At 40.0% G+C, this 23439-nt stretch overlaps 1 long non-coding RNA gene across 1 annotated transcript in view; it reads right to left on the minus strand.

Annotated features, from left to right (window-relative positions):
- Window positions 1-8638: 8638 nt before the first annotated feature.
- The window catches only part of LOC138989172 (uncharacterized), a 37378-nt gene continuing 22577 nt past the window's right edge, over window positions 8639-23439 (minus strand). The window contains exon 4 of the long non-coding RNA XR_011465383.1: window positions 8639-21875. This is a non-coding gene — a long non-coding RNA (uncharacterized lncRNA). The remainder of the gene's footprint in view (window positions 21876-23439) is intronic.

Below are 23439 nucleotides of genomic sequence, written 5' to 3' on the forward strand. Positions count from 1 at the left end.
ATTTATTCTTACACAACTCAAACTTTTTTCTAAAGCTGACATCTCAGACTTTGTGATAAAGTCTGTGCTGTGCTTAGTCACTCAGTCCTGTCCGACTCTTATGACCTCATGGACTGTGGCACGCCAGGCTCCTCTGTCCATGGAGTGGGTTGCCATGTCCTTCTCCAGGGGATCTTCCCACCCAGGGATTGAACCCAGGTCTCTCGCATTGCAGGTGGATTATTTACCATCTGAGCCACCAGGGAAGCTCAAGAATACTGGGGTGGGTAGCCTATCCCTTCTCCAGGGGATCTTCCCGACCCAGGAATTGAACTGGGGTCTCCTGCATTGCAGGCAGATTCTTTACTATCTGAGCTATCAGGCAAGCCATGATAAAGTCTAGAAATACCATCATGAGTAAAATACAGTTCTCAGCAAACTCCCTGACCAGTAGAGGAGGTGATTCTATAAAGAAGAATTCTGTCTACTGTGAACAACACAGAGACAAGCAGGGAGAAGAGAGGGTGTTGTCTAGGTAGGATTTAAGGAAAATTCCAGTCCCTTCTTGCTCATCTCACACATGCATGCCCTCTCCCCTGCCACACCAGTTTAAATCTTCATTACTTCTCTTCTGAACTACTCTACAGTGGTTCTAAGCCATCTCCTGACCTCTGCCTCTCCCCACTGTAATTTAATGCATGTATTGCTACCAGAAATGTGTTTCTTTGGGACAACACCCATTATACAATTTCCCCTACTTATCTCACTGATACTTTTTGCTCTCATAATTTTATAATAACTCCTCACATTAAGTTGCAAGGCTCTCCATGGCTATATCTGTAGCCCATGCCTACACAGAGCTCCCCTATTATTTATTCAAGTTGAACTGCATGTTACTCCCCAGACATGCTTCCTTCCTTATGCTATTCTGTCTTCCTGAACAGAGTTCTTCAAATCACTGGCATGAAATTCTATTTATCTGTCAATACCCTGCTTAAAGCCCAGTTGCTTGCAGAGTATCCCCTAATCCCCTTGGCTATGGATCCTTTATTCCTTGTTTGGAGGAAGGAACCAACGTTTGTTGAGCATCTTTTATGTATCCAGCTCAGTATTAGGTAGTTTTCATGAACTGTCCTAGTCAGTGTTCACAACATCCCTATGAAACCACACTGTCAGTTTCCCCACTACTCAGAAAAGGAAAGCAAGGCTCTAAGAGGTAAAGTGTGGTGCTCTACGTAAGTAAGTGGCAGAACCAGAATTTGAACAGGGAAACATCCATCTTCAAAGCTTATGTTTGTCTCTTTTCATCAAGCCTCATTGCCTCCTTGTCTTAGAGGAACCGATTTGAAAAGTGGTATTTGTACTCACCATTATCTCGATAATTTTGTGGATGCTCTCAGTTCAGAAACTTTGTTTAAACATCTTTGCATACCAGATTGCCAACCACTGCGTGAGATAGTAGAAACTTTAATGCAGCATTGATGAAAGTAGCATGACATTGTGGGGGTTGGGGTGGGGGGATGAAATCTACAAGCCCTAACTTGTTGCCATATCCAACTTAATTCATTAAGTTACATTATGACATTACATCATTAACCACAGAATCATATGTCCACAGACACATTAATACAAAGAATCAGATATGGGATTCTTACCAGTGTAATTCTCTGAAGAGGTTCTAAATAGACCAGAAACTAGAGAAATTAGCCCCCCAATGTTTGCATCTGGCAAGGTTTGAGAAAGAAAGGATAGTGAGTGTCAGCAAATACTGAAAATGCTTTGTTTGTTTGCTTAGATATTCAAAGTGAGCCATTTGCCAAATTTACAGACCCACTATAAGTCTGAGAAACAAACGAGTGCTTCTTCTCAGCCAATAATAGCTTCTAATACCATCTGGAAACCTACACCAGTCAAGAAAGAAACAAATAGACCTTTTTTTCCTCTTTTTTCCTAAGACCTCAAAGCTTATAAATCTGGAATCTGTGGGGTAGGGAAAAGAAGAGAGTTCCAAAAATGGGGGCCCTCCATAAAACTCAAGCCCCCTGGCAACCAAGACTTTGGATCATAGAGGCAGTCAGAGATCATGTTTATTTTGATCTCAGGGGCTCAGGAACAAAATAGAGGTCGCTGCTATCTCTGGCCATACTGAAAGAGCTTCACCGTGACCCAATTCGGAGTTCAGTCCAACTCTGTAAATTACTATGATATTTTTATTGATACCATGAAAATGTACCCTCGTTTCTCTATTGTCACAAAAGCATGTTGTTGAAACACTTAAAATATCTTGGCACACTTTAAAAGTGCTTTTTACAAAAGAGACATGAAATTAATGGTGCATTTCAGTCAACACGTCCCTCACAGTGCTTTCTTTCCCCTTTCTCAAAGCCACAGAATAAAACAAGATGGATCCAAACAAGACCTCTGAACATTTCTGTGATGGTAATAACATGTGGGCATCCGGGAATGGGAATCAGCGTTACAATCTCCTCTCATACCCTAATGTACACATGAACAGCATTAAGCTAGCCTTATCATCAGATTTCACTCTTCAGTGAAGCTTTAATTACCCACCCTTATAATGTCATTTCTGTGAGGGAGTCTTGTACTTCACCTCCCATTTTCTTGCTTTCCAAATCTGTCTCTTGGCTGACTCCAGCCTGCTCCTCGTCCTGCCTGCTCTTTTCATGCCCCTATTCAGGAAGTTTCAGCTCTGAAGTGACCACTCACCACTCCCTCGGAATGGCTTTTTTTTTTCTCATTTGAACCCTGTATGATCCTAACCACACAACAGTTTCCAGCCATCAGGCACATAATCTGAGTTGCACATTAGCCTGGAAATGGGCTTTTCCCCCATTTGGTTATCTTATCCACAACATGTGCAACGATTACCTCATTCATCCTTGTGCTGGTTCCAGAGATTAACCCCCAAACTGTCACGATAAATGCATAATTTAAAAAATAGTCAGTTTCCTCAAACTTTATTTTGTCAGTCTCGTTTTAAATTTCATCCCCTGTTATGACGTGGCTACTAGAACCTGTCATCTTTTATACGGTCTCGTTTCCAAACACTGGAGCCAAAGGTGATGTCATATAATCTAGTAGCACTGCACTTATCTAAAGGAAAAAGAATACCCAGAACTTTTTCTAATGTTTTTATTTGCTATAATAACACACAGTGCAAGTTGGAAAACATATTTTTAAGGGAAATCCATGAGACAAGCTTTAACCTTTAACCATGGAAAGGATTCCTTAAGTATTTCAAAGGAAAGACAAATTCTGTTCCTGAGTTGGATTAGGCACTGGCTGGCAGAGGTTTCTGTTTTTGTTCTTCCATGACCATTCACTATGAGCAGAATCATTTACAAATCAAGCAGCAATTTTGTCATAAGCATCGTGCTGGTATTATGGAGAGTGTTAAGAAGTGAGCGCTAGTATTCATATCCGAAAGAATTTAACATTTTATCTTTTTAAATTGGAAAATAAAAGAATACAATGATTCTCCCATTTTCTGATTAGCACCAGTAGCATCATATTTAATCAGCATAAATGGAAGATGGTGTCATGGGAAACAGAAGATGAGGGCATGGACCTCAGAATGTGATACCGGGCAAGTCTCTTACTTTTCCTCATTTATTAGAGATAATCTCTTTTATCTCAAAGTGCTTGAGGAAGATTAAACAAGTAATCCATGCAAAAGTGCTTTGAAACTATAAAGCACTAAACAAATATATGACATCATCTCTGCCAATTTTTAGTTCCCACTCTTCATTTTTAAAATTAGCAGCATTAGGGGGACTTCCCTGGAGACCCAGTGGCTATGACTCTGTGCTCCCACTGCAGGGGACCTATGTTCAACCCTTAATTGGGGAACTGAATCCTGTATACCGAAGCTAAGACCCAGCTCAGCCAAATAAATGAATACAAATAAAATATTTAAAAAATTATCAGAGTTGGCACTCAACCCCATTTACACTTACACATTCTTCTCTCCCAGTGATGACCACCCTGCATTGTAACCACATCTATGTAATTATTCTTCCTGCTAGCCTGCATGCATGCATGTGTGTGCTCAGTCATGTCCAACTCTTTGCAACCCTATGGACTGTAGCCCACTAGGCGCCTCTGTCCATGGAATTTTCCAGGCAAGAATACTGGAGTGGGTTGCCTTTTCTTACTCCAGAAGATCTTCCTGGCCCCAGGGATGGATCCTGTGTCTCCTGTGTTTTATGCATTGGCAGGCGATTCTTTACCACTGTGTCCCCTAGGAAGTCCCTATTAGCCTGCAAGATCCTTCAATTCATCTTTATAGCTCCAGTGCCCAGGGCGGTCTAGGTAGGTGTCTGTTGAATAAATTTACTTGCCAAATGAATCTTTACGTAGAGGCTCCCAATTTTCATTTCAGCTTTCTCATTTTCCATTAAAGCCTTAAGCTCTTGCCTCATTACTACATCAACTATAAAGAATAATGTTAATTTTTGTTTTGTCTCCTAAACCTTCCTCTTCTTTATTTTTCTGTGGAATTTTCTCTATGGCCAAGAATAGAGAATTAGTACCATAACTGAAGTCACCACATGTGAGAAACTTAGGAATTACTTTTTTAAATTCATGGAAAATTTGAACGGAAATTCATGACTTAACTGAATTTATCTTAAGAAAGATGATATTTCCTCCTAAATATTTGGATAAAATTGGTATTTCAGAAAGATGGGTCCATGCACTCAAAGACCCAATATCTTGGCCACACAAAGCACAGGAATAATCTACATTAAAAGTTGTATTAACACAGAAAGATTAAGGAGGAAATTTGACCTCACAAGTAAAGGTAATTTAACTGTATATTCTGAGCATACAATTAGCACCAAACAAATTAACTAAAAAGTCCAGAGAATGTAATTAAGCTGATTTTTTTTTAATCACCTGGGAAGGTTTTTGTTTGTTGATCAGTAGAATGTACAAGCCTATTCTTGCAATCTCATTTAATTGGTCTGTTAATTGGACTGTTAGACTTCATGAGAGTACTTTTTAAGCTTCCAAGATGCTTCTACTGCACAGCCAAGGTGGATAATTTCTGAAATACACTCAGAATTGAGAAACACAGGAGGAAAATATAAACCAAGAACCTGGGAATAAGTAATAAACATCTACAAGTTAAACTCCAGAATCAGAATCCAAAATTGCAGAGTAGAGATATTTAACTTAGATGGAGAAAATGGCTCTTGGGTGCAGAATTTATGATTAGGGTGTTTATAGGTACAAATAATGGAGAAGAAAACAGCAACCCACTCCAGTATTCTTGCCTGGAGGATCCCAGGGACGGGGGAGCCTGGTGGGCTGCCGTCTATGGGGTCGCACAGCGTCGGACACGACTGAAGCGACTTAGCAGCAGCAGCAGGTACAAATAAAGGATATTTCAGTCAGAAGAAGGTGCTAATTACCCATGGAAATATGAAGAAAAAATCAGAAGGGTCAATATTGACAGAATGAGGACAGCATTGTTCTAGGGAGTTAAAGTTTGACCTCCAAGTATAACCTCCAGTGGAGGAGGTAACCCCATCTTTGGGTGAGACACAGAGGTCTTAGATTCAAAATGATCCTGGCTTTAATCACTTATCAGCTGTGTGATCTTATATAAGTCACCTGATCTCTCTGAAATTGTATCCTCATCTATAGAGTAGTTTTATCATATTGAAATGTAAATCCATGTGAATCAGCACAATATCTCCTATGCAGTAAAAGCTCAATACTGGTAGCTATTAGTGTTATTATTAGCTATTGTAGCTTGATGACCCAGTTATGGAAATCACTCAATTAAAACTCCTTAGAGAAGGAAATCCCAACCCACTCCAGTATTCTTGCCTGGAAAATTCCTTGGACAGATGAGCCTGGTGGGCCATAGTCCATAGGGTCGCAAAGAGATACAACTGAAATGACTTAGCATGCCTATGTTTTCACACTTAGGAAACAACTTTCTTATTATAACCTTGTTTTTCCATAAATATTTATCTATTGGGAAAGAATGTAATGATCAGTGATCAGAAGAGGCTGATCTACTGGATAGCTCAATGTCTCATTAGAAATTAATACATTGGAATTTTTGTTTTTATACATCAGTCTTTTGTGACTGTGGTTACTGAGTTCTTTGGAATAAAATTATCTATACTTAATTTTGCTTACCTAGTGGCTCAGATGGTAAAGAATCTGCCTGCAATGCAGGAGACCTGGATTCGATCCCTGGGTTGGGAAGATCTCCTGGAGGAGGGCACGGCAACTCACTCCAGTATTCTTGCCTGCAGAATCCCATGGACAGAGAGCCTGGTGGGCTACAGTCCATAGAGTCACAAAGAGTCGGATATGACTGAGCAACTAAGCACACATACTTAATTTAACATCAAACATTTTAACTTTACCCTAACTGATGTTGAGAACTAGCCCCTGGGCTGTAAAAACCCAACCAGAGACTTCCCTGGATGCCAATGGACCCTATCCAGACAAGGACCCTTCTTCTAGCTGTCTACTGCTCCAAACTTCAACACACAGGCTTAAAGAAAGAAAAGAAAAAATTTTTTTCTTTTTAAAAAATTTTAAATATTTTATATTTTAATTTTATTGGAGTATAGTTGATTTACAATGTTGTGTTAGTTTCAGGTATACACCAAACTGATTCTGTTATACCTATATTCATTCTTTTGTAGATTCTTTTCTCATATAGGTTATCACAGAATATTTAATAGAGTTCCCTGTGCTATATAGTCAGTTATCTATAAAAAGCATTTTTCCTATTTTTTTTAAAGTACATCCTTGGGTTTCTCACTTATAAAATGAAGATAACTTCTTTTCTACTTAGAGAGGACCATTTAACATTTCATTTGTTGTTGTGCTCAGTTGCCCAGTCATGTCTGACTCTTTGTGACCACATGGACTATGGTCCACCAAGATCCTCTGTCCATGGAATTCTCCAGGCAAGAATACCGGAGTGGGTTGCCATTTCCTCCTCCAGGGGAATGGAACTAGCAATGGAACTAGCATCTCCTGTATCTTCTACATTGGTAGACAGATTCTTTACCACTGAACCCAACATTTCAGGAAAATCCCATGGACGGAGGAGCCTGGTAGGCTACAGTCCATGGGGTTGCAAAGAGTCGGACACGACTGAGAGACTTCACTTTCACTTTTCACTTTCATGCACTGGAGAAGGAAATGGCAACCCACTCCAGTGTTCTTGCCTGGAGAATCCCAGGGACAGGGGAGCCTGGTGGGCTGCCGTCTATGGGGTGGCACAGAGTCACACACGACTGAAGCGACTTAGCAGCAGCAGCAGCAGCAGCAGCACTGATGAACTCTTTTCAGTTTTGCTTGTCTGAGACATTTTTCTGTCTCCTTCAGTTCTAAATGACAGTCTTGCTAAGTAGAGTATCCTAGGTGTAAGTGGTCTCAAGCAGCAGGGAAGGAAGAAGGGGAGAGTACAAGGAGATGCCAGCTGCTTGTCACAGACAGAGAAGAGAATTCAGGCTCCGGGTTTGCTGCTTCTGAGTGGATGTTCTTTAACGCATGTAAGGTACAGACTATCTGCATTATAATATCTTAGTGTTTTTTTCTATTAATATAATTCAGGGGAGAGAGGGAATTTCTTACATATTAATCTTTAAATTCTGTTTTTGGTATATTTTTTATCTCTATCCTAAATAACACAAACAGCATTTTCCTATTCCCATATGAAAAATCACTCCCAGAATTTGATTTAATTTTGTGACCTCCAGTAGCTATTTACAAATGTGTGAATAATTTGAAATATTTTTTCTAGAAATGTCATTGAATTTGTTTCATTGCCAGTTAAGAAACAACTGAAAGATATTATGCATACAGCATACTTATTTTATGTATTATTTGCAAAATTTTATGTCAACCCCTGCACATCAAAAAGCAGCGGCCCTCCTCATACTCATCCACGACATGCTCTGCACACAAAAGGAGTAACCTTATTGATGAGGAAGCAGTAAAATGGAAGTGTGCATATGTGTTATTTTTATTGTTGTGTTGCTTTCATCATCTCTGTTTCTAACCAAGAGACAGAAAGCAATGCTAGTGGAATTTCAATGTATATCACACTTATCCTGTTACCGAACCAAACTTGGATCCACTTGCCCTCACGTAGTAAAGCCAACCTACCAACACCCACTGCAGTGAAGGAAAGAGCAGAGTTTATTGCAGGTACCAAGCAAGGAGTCCAGGGCAGCTAGAGCTTAAAAGACCTGAACTCCTTGCTTGGGATAAATACTGCACTTACTTCCTTCATCACAACCCTGGCGTCAGTACATTGGATTTACTTCCTGAGGGCAAGTAGACCCCAGTTTGATCTGGTAACAGTCTTTTCTGTGGACTGTTACAAAACTTTACAGACTCTGATGAATGTCATGGTACTTTCTCCCACAGTTAACAGACACAAACTTTTACTTTCCATTTCAGGGCCTTTTAGATCTACTGAAGTCTATTTGTATCCTAAAGGCCCAAGGTTAAGAACTTCAGTTCTAAGAAATTTCAGAATCCAGCCACAGTATGCTCATGGTCTCATGGTACAGAATCACATAATTTATTTTCCTTTGCAGGATTCAATTTGCAGATGAAATTACGTTCATCTCTACTTTGTAAAAGAGGAAAGGCTAGACACTCAGTATCTGAGCTGATTCATCCTAACAAATATAGTTGCAGGCACATACCTTATGATGCCCATGAATTTGGAAAATAATGTAAACAAGCAGGACCATTTTGACAACGTGTGCGTTTGTATTCACAAAACAACATGAAGAGTAGTAGTTCTGGTGTGTATTTTATTATATTTGATCATTTTAATCTCCCAAATTAAGAGGAAGCCCCATAATACAAAAATATGCATTTATATAGATAGCAATTATTGAAATTTTATTTCTATATGAGTTGAACATGAAGCACTGAAATACCCTGCCTTTTCTCTTTAACCCATTGCCATAGGAACAGGGTGATATTTTCTGCACTGGCCTCTACTTGTGGCCTCTTATCTTGTAAGTATTTAAGTCTGAAGAGATATAGTTAGAATTGCATAGAATTTTTCTGAGAGTATGGATTTTTACTTCCTGCCAAGCATTCTATTCTCATACACCCTTGTGACCCTATGGAAATGGGAACCATGAAAATATTTTCTGTCTCGGAGGTTAATCTATGGTTCACTTTCTCCAATGTACTCCACCAAAGACCAGATGGGATACTAAAACGAACTAGGTTCTGACTACAAAGCACCCTTGTAGCCTGAGGCAGGGGAAGGCATTGCAAATATGTGTGCTATGTGGAAGTCCCAGCGGGATTTCCACAGAGAGCCTGTCTGAAGGCACATGGCCACTCTGGGAAGTAAACCACTCTGAAATTCCCAATTCTCTCTGAGCACTAATTCTGCAGCCTGGGCATGGAGGCCAATTGGAACCATGTGTATAGGCTGCAGCTCTGGGCAGTTCACAATGCCCTGGCCACACTGCCTTGCCAGTTCCACGCTTGCAGAACAAGCTCTCTACAGCCATTGATTTAGCCTTCTAGAAAAGGCGTACCACTTGTGATTGGAGAAACACAAGCTTTGGCATCATTCAGGCCTGAGTTGAATTCTGGCTCTCCCACTTTCTAGTTATATCATTTTGTACAAGTGACTGAATCTCTGGGCTTTGTATCCTTGTGTACAAAAGGGATAGTTACACCTAACTTGCAGAATATTACAAAGATTGAGTCAGAAAATAGAGAGTTCTGGAGAAACTAGCTAGCAAAACGGTTAAGAACTTTAAAGCTCTACATTGTCAGCTCCAGTTTCCTCATCTGCAAAGTGGAAATAACAAAACACTTATCTAATAGTGTTCCTAGGAAGGATTCAGTGACTTAACATACTTAAAGGGCTTCAGCCAGAGTCTGATATATATTAAATGCTTCATAAATGCTCATATTATTGAATGATGCCCCTATAATATTTAGTAGAATGCTGAGGGAAAGTAGAAGCTCAAAAATAGCAATACTGTTATCTTTTTTATTTCTCCCTAAACATGGTATGAAAGGAGATTATAATGTTTATTTCTATGATTGTACAAATTTAATATGTTTAGTGTTCTCAAAAGTGTCTTTTTTAAAATGTCCTAAAACTTCATATTCCATATTCAGGTTGTCTGTACCAAACTCAGCCTGTGTCAATTCCCCAAATTTTCTCAGAATATAAAGCACAGACTGGAATTAAATGGATTCAGTGAAAGCTAAAGAGAAGTGCACAAGGAGAGAAATGCTGGTGCAAGATCAAAGTGTGTGGCCGAAGAATTTAGTAATCTCTACCCCCAAATACTCCGGTCCGTCTTGAAAATCTCAAGAAAAATAAAATGTTTCCAAAAAAAGAATCTTCTCCTAGCAGCCAAATGAAAGATTTGTATAGTATTTTACTCAAAACAGCAATTTTCATTCTGCAGCCAGGATACTTTAAAGAAGAGAAAGCCCAATTGTGTGCACGGCCATGAAAATGATTCCAGGTGCAACAAGCCCTCAAGATTTATATAACTCAGCTCTTAATTTATTTCCTTTAATCCACACGCTATTTCCTGGGTTCTCAATTGTCAGCCACATGTTTCTCAATAAAGACCATAGTAGCACCAAAATTTCAAGTTAGATGCTGTGAGTGCATTTCCTGAGTTGCCAGTATGAAAAGTAATTACTGCTTTTAATTATTATTTCTGTTGTAATATTTCCAGAGGACAAAGGAAAGGTTTTATGCCAAACCTTGGTCTTCATAGAACTTGTCAGCTGGCATAGGGTTACCAGAAAGCTGAATTTGCAAACTCTGATGGCAGTGTCAGCATGGAGCAGCCCTGGAATTGATAAGCAACTATCTTAAGGTATAATGCACAGAGCATGTAATGCATGGGGAGAAGGCAGCTCATTACAATCGAAGTCCACTGCAGTCTCAATATAGAAGCATTCTATAAAAAAAAAACTAAAAATAAAACCATAAAAAACTATAATACAGGAATATTAACCAATGGGCAATGTGCTCTTATTATCTAACAAGGGAAAACAATATAAAGCTGTGTAGGTAACTACAAGAGGCTTCCCTGGTGGCTCAGTAGTAAAGAACCTCCTGCCAATGCAGAAGATGTGGGTTCGAGTCCTGGGTCAGGAAGATCCCCTTGAGAAGGAAATGGCAACCCACTCCTGTATTCATGCCTGGAGAAGCCCACGGAAAGAAAAGCCTGGCAGGCTACTGTCAACAGGGCTGCAAAAGAGACACAACTGAGCAACTAAGCAACCACCATCACCACTACCAGAAGGTCTGTAACACAAGTTTTAGTGAACTAACGTTCAGACTTAGTTATTCAAAATCCATCTTTTGACAGACAGAAGTAAGTTTTTATTTAGAAGAAGTTCACTTTTACACCTGACTACTTAAACTTTACCTACAAGAACAATTTCTTGCAGTTAATTAACTAAGCAGAGGTCATTACACAAAGAGAAAATTTTTATTACACTTGTTTTAAAATCATATCCATAAAAAATAAACTATGTAAAATTAACAAGTCCCACCAGAGTGACACTATTAACGCTTTCTTCTAAGAGGTCTGAGTATGAATTCATTAGAATGGAAAGGTAATTTGTGAACATTTTATATGAAAAATGACATAAATCCCCTTGTTAACATTACACAAAGTATTACACTATTCTTAAGAGAAAATAGCAAAATGTATTCTATACCGTAAGTGACCAATGAAAATTCCAGAAGAGGCTGTTTTATTACTTTTTTCATGGCATTTCAGAGCCATTGTTAATATAAGAAGCAGTCATTTCCAGTTGTGCAACTTGTGATGAGAATTTACTTTTCAGGATGAAACATCCAAATGAGCAACTTTTCACACCCTCTGAGTGTGGTGTTCATGTCGACATCACGCAGAACAAACATGGCTTATGGCAGAGGTTAAATGATAGATAAATCATTTCATAAGCCATATACTTAAAACTTGTTCTATTCTTCATGGCTATCAGTGCCTTGGTGCTGTCTTTATCCTTGCTACACCCTGCGTTCTTTCTTTTTCTTTTTACTATGATTCCCAGCGTTTTGATGCCATATGTTTTGCCTTATTCAACCATTTGGAGTACAGGTGTGCCACTGTGTTTTTGATGGAGTGTTGCTATTCCAGAAAGCTCCATCCAAAACACAAGCCCACACATGTAATCCAAACCCGAGGATGAGTCAGCCACGGTGACTCCAGTTCTTAAGAGACGCCTCACATAGCTCCCCAGAATATAGGACTAGTAACACACTTGATAGTTAAGGCATAATCCTGAACTTGAAAAGGTCTAAATCTTCCTCTATGAATTTTCAAGGAAGAAATTTGGTTTTAAATGCTGGGTGCATTTTACTAGACTTACACTCAGTGCTTTTAGGTTACAAGAGTCTTTCCTTGGTGAATAAAACCCCAAGTTCATGACTTATTACACCTCAAAAATGAGGACATTCCACAATACTGGTCCAAAGATTTTTTTCAATAAGGACAAGAAGCTTAAGAGATTTTCTTGCCACGGAAATACCCTCTCAAGTGCTAGTCAAGACACTATGGATCCTGACAAACACATCACCCAATTCTTATCTCTTTGAAAATGTTTCCGTTTCTTTTCACATTAAGAAAACAGCCACTTTCCAAAAGCAGGCAACAACAAAGAGAACAGCATGGTATTTTTTTTTAGTGGGGGGGGAGCGGGTGGGGGTTAATCTGGGTATTATTTTCAAGACACACTTCGGAGAGAGTCTCTGAATGTTCTGTCGGAGGCATGTCTCTGCCAGTGTTTATTTCTCATACTGATGCAGTTCAGAGGTGATTAGTGAAAAAGATGCTGAAAGAAAGGGAATAAACGAGTGGACAGGTGTCATCCTTTCTGCGCTCCGCTTCAGAGCCCACACGGCTGATTCCTTTGTGGCAGATTTGGTACTATGTGGGTGGTTGCCTGACTTCAAATGCTCAGCTGCTCAGGCTCCCTGGTCACTGACAGACTGCCTCCTCCACTTAGGAACTCGCAGATGATGAGTCTCTGACCCTTTAAACAAAAAGCCTGAGCACCATATGGTGATTCTAAAAAGTGCTATCTCAAGATACAAGGTCTTTATGAAGAACATTTGCACACTGCTTCCATGCCTGGGGTCGGTTCCTTCCATTGTTTTTGTTGGTTCAAACCACCTTCCAGTCTGCATCCTTTAATAGAAATACAGCCACAAATGAATAGAAGTTTCAAGCTGGGAGGAATATAAACCATCTAGTCCAAACAGCTTCAAGAATTAAAAAAGATAACATGTGGGAAAACACTTTGTAAACTGAAAAATGTTCCCTAAGAAGAATGTATTTTATTTTGAAGATGGGGGAAACCAATGACAAGAAAATGATGATTTATTTACTATACCTTAGGTTGATCAATAACTGTTTAATTAATTTTAGCATTTTCATACAAAGTTTTAACAACCAAGTTCCTATTTAAAGTTTAAAATTAGACCATGGGTTCCGTGACTTTTCTTTTGAATGTATATTTTGGATGAGAAATTCAGGGCTTTTTCCCATTCAAATAGTCTATCTTACAAGCAATGTGTGAAACTTCAAAGAAGCTGTCATCTTCAGTCAGAACCCTTCTGTAAAGGTGACCATGTATGCTGACCGAATGGAAGGAAGTATGTGTCCATTCCACAGGACAGACAGAAACACTTTGCCGCGGCATGTTCTTTGGTTAAAAATAAATGTATGGTATAAACTGTTGTGTAATATCTTAATACCAGAAGTCTCCTCATACCTTTGTCTAAGGGTATCTGCAATCCAAAAAAGCAGAAAGATGTAGATAGCTGTCCAAAGTGGGACCATTAGATTTCTGAGTCTGACTCCAAGAATCCCAAAATTAACAGAGCCACAGGGGTACAGAGAAGCCAGTTCTGGGTCCTGTTTCCACGCAGCATCACACAGGGAGGCATAGGAAAGAGACAGGACTGCCAGACAGGCTCACACCTGGTTGATCTCAGTCCAGGCTGGATGCTAAGGTGGCCAGGAAGCCAAGTGTATCTTTACCTACACAAGTTGGGGCCATCAGTGATGCTCACAGATTTGAAGGAGTTGGGATGAAATAATTGTTGACTTCTGGACACCTCCCAGTATCCACAGCTGTCACAGAATCTGTATGTCTACAGGAAACAGCTAGAGGAGGCTTGGTTAACAGGTGGAATCTAGTGGAGTCATGTCCCTCCTGGGGTCCCATCTTCCTCATCCTCTTATATGACCTGGATGCCTCCTGGCCCTCTCCACAGACCTCAGGATTCCTGGCCCAAGCATGTTCCTGTTCCTCCATTAAAACCTTCTCCCACCTCAGCCACAGTACCTCTCAGCTGCTCATAACGTGTTAAAGAATCAGGATACTGATCTATGAAGCAAGAAGTTAAGAAATGCAGAGAGAAAAAAGGAAAGAAGTGCAGCAGAGCTGACTCTACTCAAAGCTAAACCATTCAATGGGCTTCCCCAGAGGCTCAGCGGTAAAGAATCCACCTGCAATGCAGGAGATCAAGGTTCGATCCCTGAGTGGGGAAGTTCCCCTGGAGAAGGAAATGGCAACCAGTTCCAGTGTTCTTGTCTGGAAAATCCTATGGACAGAGGAGCCTGGCGGGCTGTAGTAAGTAGGGCTACTTGCAAAAGAGTTGGACAAGACTTAGTGACTAAACAACAACAAGCCATTAATTGTCTTCTTATAATTTGATTCATTTTTGCTTCTTCTTAACCATGAAAATCAGCGATATGGAAGGAAATGGGTAAGAAGCTGGAGAGATTTTCAAGTTATTAATGAAAGGTGATGCATAAGACAACCTTGAATAGTGAGATTGAAACCCAGGGCCCTTCAGTGACATCCCAAGCCTGGAAGGTGCCAGATGTCCACCCTCTTGTATTTCAGTAGCAGGACCCCTTTTATTTGTTTTCTTTTACAAAGTGGTGAAGCTGGGGACGGGGATGTGTAATTGTTGCTTATTTCAGTAGCTCAGTCAAAGTTCTTGATGACACCTATCAGCACATTGACCACCCCCAACTCCCTGATTAGAGAATGCCTCCTAGTCACCAGGCCAGAATCTGGCCAAGCCAGGAATCCAATGGCAGAACTGGAAGAGAGTTTATTTCTCAACTCCTCCTGGGAGAATTTCCACTCACCCGGCCTCTTTTGTCTCTTCCATTTCCATGACTGAAGGAAAAGACTGCATTCAATTCCTCCAATATCATATTAGGAAATTTACAACAAATATCCACATTTATAGCTTAAATTTGTTCCTGATTTACCTTGTAAGCTACTAAGAGGAACGAAAACTGGTTATAATATTGAGACTGAATCTCTCATGCCTAGAAAGTGAGTCTCTCTCTCTCAGTATGGTGCTTAGGATAAACATACATTCACATACTGTTTATTATACTTCAAAAATTAAAAAAAAAGTTTAGTGTGGGGCAAATTTTTCTAGCTGTATTTAGAGAGTGACCTGAGATGTGGGAAAGTTGTCTATTGCTTATGTTATTTTTTTCACCCACTTTTGAACACTTTGAGGCTATATTTCCCCGGAGTTGAGCAGAGATTGCCACCCACCTTGGCTCTTCCTGCCTCTGCCCCGACAGAACCTCTTTGTTGTTTTATCTAATCAGATTCAGAGGCCCTGCTATGGTTGGCTCACTTGGATTTTTCAAGGAGGCTCTATTTCTTATTTCCCAGGCTTCAGAAGAACTAAAAATAACTGGGTGAAAAATCTGAAAGGCAAAGCTGCTCTATCTGCCAGCATTCTAAGGAGACAGGATCCAGCTCAATCAGAAGAGAGTGTATCTCTGCCCTTCTGGATGATTAAAGCAAACTGGCATCTTGTATCAGTTTGGGAGCTAGAGCCCCTGGATTGTCGGATGCTCATAGTTAATAGACTTACATTTTTCTTCTTCATCCATTAACATTATTCCTGTGAACACCTATGCTTCTGTGTAAAAATGAAACTGCCCTTAAATTATGCTTGGTCTTCACTTTCTGTATCTAAAGTAAATAATAATAATAAACTAGTAAATTTGAAAAAGCACCAATGGAAAGTGTTCTGAATGGCACAGTCATCATTTTCCACTTCTAGTCACCTTCTACATTGTAGTTGTAAGCTAATTTTTTTTTTTTAACCACATGTTGTCCAGTCTCATCCAGAAATCTGAATGGTGTGTGGCCGTAAGACTCATTATAAAGGATTAGCTAATCAAGACAAGCAGACCTCTTTTCAGGAGGCTGTGCTGGCAGAAACATCCACCTCTGGGTTTTCAAACGACGGATTATGCCCGTGAAACATGGGTGAGGGAACATCTGTCATACATGAAAGATAAAGAATATCTGGCTTTGCCTTTTCATGTGTTATTTTTCAGAGCCATAAAAAATTAAGAGACTAAGTCAGGGGAAAAAGTTCAAAAAAGGAGTTTGTGCCATTAACTCTGCTAGGGCATCAGAGGAGATATAGGGTTTCAGTTTTGAACTTACAAATATGTGAAACTAGAGATTATGAAAATAAATATTTAGCCTGATTCCTAGTTGTCTTTTCGTAAAGGTTAACAGTTTCATACTGAACTAAAAGCAAACAAACACTGGTGTATTAAGAACTTTGTTCAAACTGCTTTCTTGGTTGTGTTCACAGTGATAATCTCGCCTGACAAAACTAAGCAATAAAAAAAGTTAGACTCTCCCAGATAACACTGAAGAGTGACACTGTTATTTGAAAGCATTTACATATGACATGGAGATTTTAATAAATAATTCATCTTAAGTGTAACATATACATATCATATAAATGTAAATGAGTTCAACATCATATTTGCAGAATTGTTTTATATTTTAATAGCTGAGCTAAGTCTCCACTCATAAGTCAGAATAATAAAACTGACTTAAATGTGTGGTGGGGGAGTGATGAGTAGGACCCGTCGGCATATGGGAACAGGATCATTTCCAATAACTTTTGAATTTTCCATACTGGATCACAAAAATGGTCAGCAGAGATTCTGTTTTCTATGTGGTTTTTGCAAAACTTTTTCTACATTTTGACTATTTTTAATCTCTGTTCAGGTCAAGAACATCTCTACCCTATTCCCAGTTCTTCTCCAAAGCTTATCAGTCACTGGTGCTCACAAAATATTTGTTGACTAAACAAATGAAAGAATGAATGTGTGAACAGCCTGAGTAGAGTTGATCTTATTTTTGGCATAATAGATTTAAAATGGGAAACAGGAGAAATACAACACTTTTTGTTAGTGTTGGTGATAACATTTTCCTTTCCCTCTCACTCGAAATTAATTTTCCAATCTAAAACTTTGCAAGCTAAGAAGTAGAAAATTTAAGCCAGAAGTCTGCAAAATGGAAGTCTTCTGTTATTAGTTAGTCCATGCAGAGGTTTGTTTAAGAGGAAGAAAAGAGGAAGAAAAGATGAATGGATTCAAAAGGAGCAGGAAATCTCTTTGAGGAACTTGGTGTCTGATAAAAAGGGACAAAGAGAATATGGTACCAAAAGGCCACAAGCAACTGTCAAAACACTAGTTTTCAAAAATGAAAATGGTCAACGTCTGCATTATTTTGCCTTGTCCAATACCCCTAGTGCTTATTTTCATTCCCAAAGCTTGTTTTGCTGGAAAAAGCTTTTAAATCATAACCAGTTCGTTCCAACCCTGCTAGGTGCTTGGAGGCAAAAGGCACAAACATTTTTGCACAAACATTTCTGTAGGTCCACCCTTGCTCACAGATGATTAGATGGGGGATATCTTGACAATATCTATGCAGTTCAAGTCATTTTTGAAACAAGATCTTGCACACACAATGTTTTTTTAAAAAATACTTTTCTCCATAACAAGGAAAAGATATAGTTCCCCTTATACATGAAATGAGTTCACATACTCAGTGTCTCTCTCATCTGTATATAAGCACATATTTCTTCTGTCACATATGCACACCCACATAGAGGAAGTCAGTTTTGAGTGAAAAAGTCAGAAAACAAAGTGGAATCCCACCTCAAAGGGCATATGACAAGGACACTCATGTTAAATATCTAGGAAAATAGATCAGACCTACTTTTCTGAATTATTTACCAAGTGCTACCAGAGCCAAGCATATAAGCAACATGATCCTATATCTTAATAATCCTGAGAAATAAGTATTATCATTATTCCCATCTTACTGATAAAATCAAGGGTTTGCAGGACTTCCCTGGCAGTCCAGTGGTTAAGACCTCCCTTTCCAAATGAATTAAAGATTTAAAAATGGTCCACACAAAAGAAAACAAACAAAAAGAATTCTCAAGGAGGTGAAGTAACTTAAAGTGCAAGCCACACAGCACTAAATAGCATAAATGAGTTGGCCTTGTTCTACTGGAAAGCCATTGTTCTTTCCAAAATAGTACAGTGGTTGTTGAACTGTGTTCCATGGGTAGCTGGGCATTTCTGAGTGGATATTGATGGTATAGATATCACCCTGCTCATATATACACATGTTCATACATACACATGTACATACAAGCACACCCTTACAAATATATCTGCTTGACTTCATTTATTTGCCTTTAGTTTTTATCAGGGTGAAAGACAGAAAAAGAAGTTATATATGGAAAGGATGGTATGGTATCTGATCCCATCGAGACCAGCTCAGTTCAGTTCAGTTCAGTCGCTCAGTCGTATCCGACTCTTTGCGACCCCATGAATTGCAGCATGCCAGGCCTCCCTGTCCATCACCAACTCCCGGAGTTCACCCAAACTCATGTCCATCTAGTCCGTGATGCCATCCAGCCATCTCATCCTCTGTCATCCCCTTCTCCTCCTGCCCCCAATCCCTCCCAGCATCAGAGTCTTTTTCAATGAGTCAACTCTTTGCATGAGGTGGCCAAAGTACTGGAGTTTCAGCTTTACCATCAGTCCTTTCAAAGAACACCCAGGACTGATCTCCTTTAGAATGGACTGGTTGGATCTCCTTGCAGTCCAAGGGACTCTCAAGTGTCTTCTCCAACACCACAGTTCAAAAGCATCAATTCTTCGGCGCTCAGCTTTCTTCACAGTGCAACTTTCACATCCATACGTGACCACTGGAAAAACCAAAGCCTTGACTAGACAGACCTTTGTTGGCAAAGTAATGTCTCTGCTTTTTAATATGCTATCTAGGTTGGTCATAACTTTCCTTCTAAGGAGTAAGCGTCTTTTAATTTCATGGCTGCAATCACCGACTGCAGTGATTTTGGAGCCCCAAAAAATAAAGTCTGCCACTGTTTCCCATCTATTTCCCATGAAGTGATGGGACCAGATGCCATGATCTTCGTTTTCTGAATGTTGAGCTTTAAGCCAACATTTTCATTCTCCTCTTTCACTTTCATCAAGAGGCTTTTTAGTTCCTCTTCCCTTTCTGCCATAAGGGAGGTGTCATCTGCATATCTGAGGTTATTGATTTTCTCCCAGCAATCTTGATTCCACTTTGTGCTTCTTCAAGCCCAGCGTTTCTCATGATGTACTCTGCATATAAGTTAAATAAGCAGGTGACAATATACAGCCTTGATGTACTCCTTTTCTTATTTGGAACCAGTCTGTTGTTCCATGTCCAGTTCTAACTGTTGCTTCCTGACCTGCATACAGATTTCTCAAGAGGCAGGTCCAGTGGTCTGGTATTCCCATCTCTTTCAGAATTTTCCACAGTTTATTGTGATCCACACAGTCAAAGGCTTTGGCATAGTCAATAAAGCAGAAATAGATGTTTTTCTGGAACTCTCTTGCTTTTTCCATGATCTAGCAGATGTTGGCAATTTGATTTCTGGTTGCTCTGCCTTTTCTAAAACCAGCTTGAACATCTGGAAGTTCACGGTTCACATACTGCTGAAGCCTGGCTTGGAGAATTTTAAGCATTACTTTACTACCATGTGAGATGAGTGCAATTGTGTGGTAGTTTGAGCATTCTTTGGCATTGCCTTTCTTTGGGATTGGAATGAAAACTGACCTTTTCCAGTCCTGTGGCCACTGCTGAGTTTTCCAAATTTGCTGGCATATTGAGTGCAGCACTTTCACAGCATCATCTTTCAGGATTTGAAGTAACTCAACTGGCATTCTGTCACCTCCACTAGCTTTGTTCGTAGTGATGCTTTCTAAGGCCCACTTGACTTCACATTCCAGGATGTCTGGCTCTAGGTGAGTGATCACACCATCGTGATTATCTGGGTCATGAAGATCTTTTTTTTCTACAGTTCTGTGTATTCTTTCCACCTCTTCTTAATATCTTCTGCTTCTGTTAGGTCATACCATTTCTGTCCTTTATCGAGCCTATCTTTGCATGAAATGTTTCCTTGGTATCTCTAATTTTCTTGAAGAGATCTCTAGTCTTTCCCATTCTGTTGTTTTCCTCCATTTCTTTGCATTCGCTGAGGAAGGCTTTCTTATCTCTCCTTGCTATATTTAAAAGGCAATAGCCATAGGCAGATGGAATGGTGTAACTATGCTTTAGTGGGGAGAAAGATACGTCAGAGACTGGCAGAGAAGACCCTTATGCCCCGCTGTGATCGGCACCCAGCACTGTTCTGGTGCCCAGGTTAGGGAGCCTGGCTAGGGCCCTGAAATGGTGTTCTTGGTAAGGACATGGAGGGTTTCCTGGTAGCAGTGGCGGGTGCGTACACAGCACTGCCAGCAGCAATGGGAGGCAAAAGAGAAACAAGGCAAACCCATGGGTAAGCACAAGCACTGGGGGCTTTAGAGAGAGGCTGTGGATCTACACTCACAGATCCACAGTCTCTATATACAGGTGTCTATTACACCTGGAGACTTGGCATTCTGAGGATGGACCTTGAGGCCCTTCTTCAGAATCGAGGGGGCAGTCCCAAAAGGTAGGATTTCTAGGCTCCCTACCTACTTTAGCCAGAGCCTATTTTCAAATGTTTTATAAACTGGAATTCCCTGCAATAGGTCGTTTGAAAAAAATATTCTGTTGATTTAGAAATGTAAATTACTGACTATCTCCAACTGCACCTTAAGTTCAATAATTCAGCATACACCCAAACCTCTTGAGCTTACTTAGTCAATGGCCCCAGCATCTATATATCCATCTGTTCATCCAACTGAGTAGCCTCAAAGACATCAGCAACTTCTTCCTCTACCCCACTCTGTGAGTCAGCAAACCAATACATTTAGCTTCCAGAAAACCTCTCAAATCTCCTTTTCCTCTCTCCTTCTAACTGCCCCTTTCTTTTAAAGCCCTTATTATCTCTCACTTGACCATCACAATAGTCTTCTACCTGGCATGCTCATCTCTATCCTTCCTACCAAGCTCAAACCGACAAGAGAACTATTTTTAAAATACAAATATGATCACAACATTCTCATATTTTAAAGTCTTCACTGTGAAAAAAACATGTGGCATGACATATGAGACCCTTCACACTCTACCCTAACCTTCCAACTCAAACATGAGCACTATTGATGTAAACGCGGTCCTTTAGTCGCAAGAATTACGGCTGATAAAACAGGAAAGGTATTTATGACAGGATATATTGAGGAGTTTACAAAAATTTTGGGTGGAGGAACCAGACTCGTAAAAGGCAGAAAGAAAGGGAGGCAAAGCAGAAAAACTACAGCCCAAAGCAGACTACACAGCCAAGGGAGTCGAGGCTGCCATTCTTGCCACCGTAAAACAATGGTCCTGTGCTTTGAGCCACCACTGCAGCTCTCTCTGGACACTGGGTGTGGCACTGGCTCCACAGCCACTGCCTCTGGAAACCGCAGCCCCAAGGATGCTGTTGACACCAGAAAGATTCTCCACGCAGTGTGTTTTTCTGCTTCTCTTGCTCCATCTGGCTGGCAGAGCCGAAGTCAGATATCCATTCCCTGCCAAGAAAAGGGGCAAGTAGGAAAGGAAGCAAAAACAAGAGGCATACTTTTCAGCATCATATGGAGAGGCTGGCTATAAAAAGTAGAATCAGATGCTGGCAACAAAAAATCAATATATGCTTAATACATACATTGTATCAAGTATAATGTATGCTTCCACTACCTGGGCTATGGAATCTTCTTCAAAGGAGACATGTTCCCTTTTGACTCCTTAAAAATTCTGTTGTCAATATTTGAAAAGATGGTTCCCTGTTTCTAATAAGGGCACATCTATCGGCCCCTGGTCTGATGTTACCTCCTCTGTAAAGTGCTGGCTGGTGCCTTCAGGCAGAGCTGGTGCATCTTTTGTTTGTGGTCATCACACTTAATTGGAGCACTTCTTACAGGATACTGTCATTCTGATGTCATTTTACAATTCAATGTCCCATCTCAACAGAGAGTTCCTCTTGGCAAGGACTATGTCTTCTTGTCTGTGCCCTCAGAGCCAGGCATTGTGCCTGAGACAAAATAATGTTTTCCATAAAGTCTGTTGAGTAATTTTTGTGGTTCCCCTAGGGAGAATGTGTTGGAGACTCTGGGTGATCCCTACAAGACACTGGCCTCAACTGCCTATAGTAGGGGAACCATCTTCTTCTTGCCCAGAAACTGACAGTTTCTGGAACTTTACAAGACAACTGCAAGCTGGAAGACACTCCTGGCATGAACATTGCCCACCAGCCTTATAACCAGAACCTCTCAACTGGGTTCTCAGTTCTAACATTCATTACAGTGTGGTCTTTGGCATAATACTAAGGTCACAGCTGTACCAGAGCTTATGTGCAGTTGTTTTATTGCCTAAACTTGTTATAATCTGGGTAGTATAGAAACTGAAAAGTTTTCCATTATTTCATAGATGAAGGTTAAAGCAATTTCAAAAGTAATCAACTCCTGTTGGGTAGAATTCATATGTGTTATTGTTTAGTCACTCAGTTAGTTGTCTCTGACTCTTTGCAGCCCCATGAACTAAAGCCTACCTAGCTCCTCTGTCCATGGGATTTCCCAGACAAGCATACTGGAGTGGGTTGCCATTTCCTTCTCCAGGGGGTCTTCCCCGCCCAGGGATCAAACCTGCATCTCCTGCATTGACAGGCAGATTCTTTACCATTGTGCCACCTGGGAAGCTCTGAACTCATACATACTAAAATTTATAGTCTTCCCTGTGTTATGAAGACAGTAAAGAACTGATTTTCTCTACCTAGATTTCAGATCACAAGTGAGATAAAATTCTTTAAACTCTTTAATGCTGCACAATATATCAGCATAACAATATAGAATTTGATAAATTTCAGCATATAGTATAGCTAGTAAATTTCTAAGGGCAGTAAACGTCATAGTATTAACTTTTTTGATGAATTACATAAATAGAAGATAATATATTCTTTATACCATTAATATTGTCTGAAAGTAACATAAAAATTTGTGAATAATGTTCATTGGTTCCAGGAATGAGATATACTACTTGTTATCCACTTAGATGCTGGCCTAAAAGTAACATGATTCTTCAACAAATGTCAGCTATCAG

The sequence above is a fragment of the Bos mutus genome, chromosome 9 (assembly GCF_027580195.1).
Source record: "Bos mutus isolate GX-2022 chromosome 9, NWIPB_WYAK_1.1, whole genome shotgun sequence".
Classification (NCBI taxonomy): Eukaryota; Metazoa; Chordata; class Mammalia; order Artiodactyla; family Bovidae; genus Bos; species Bos mutus.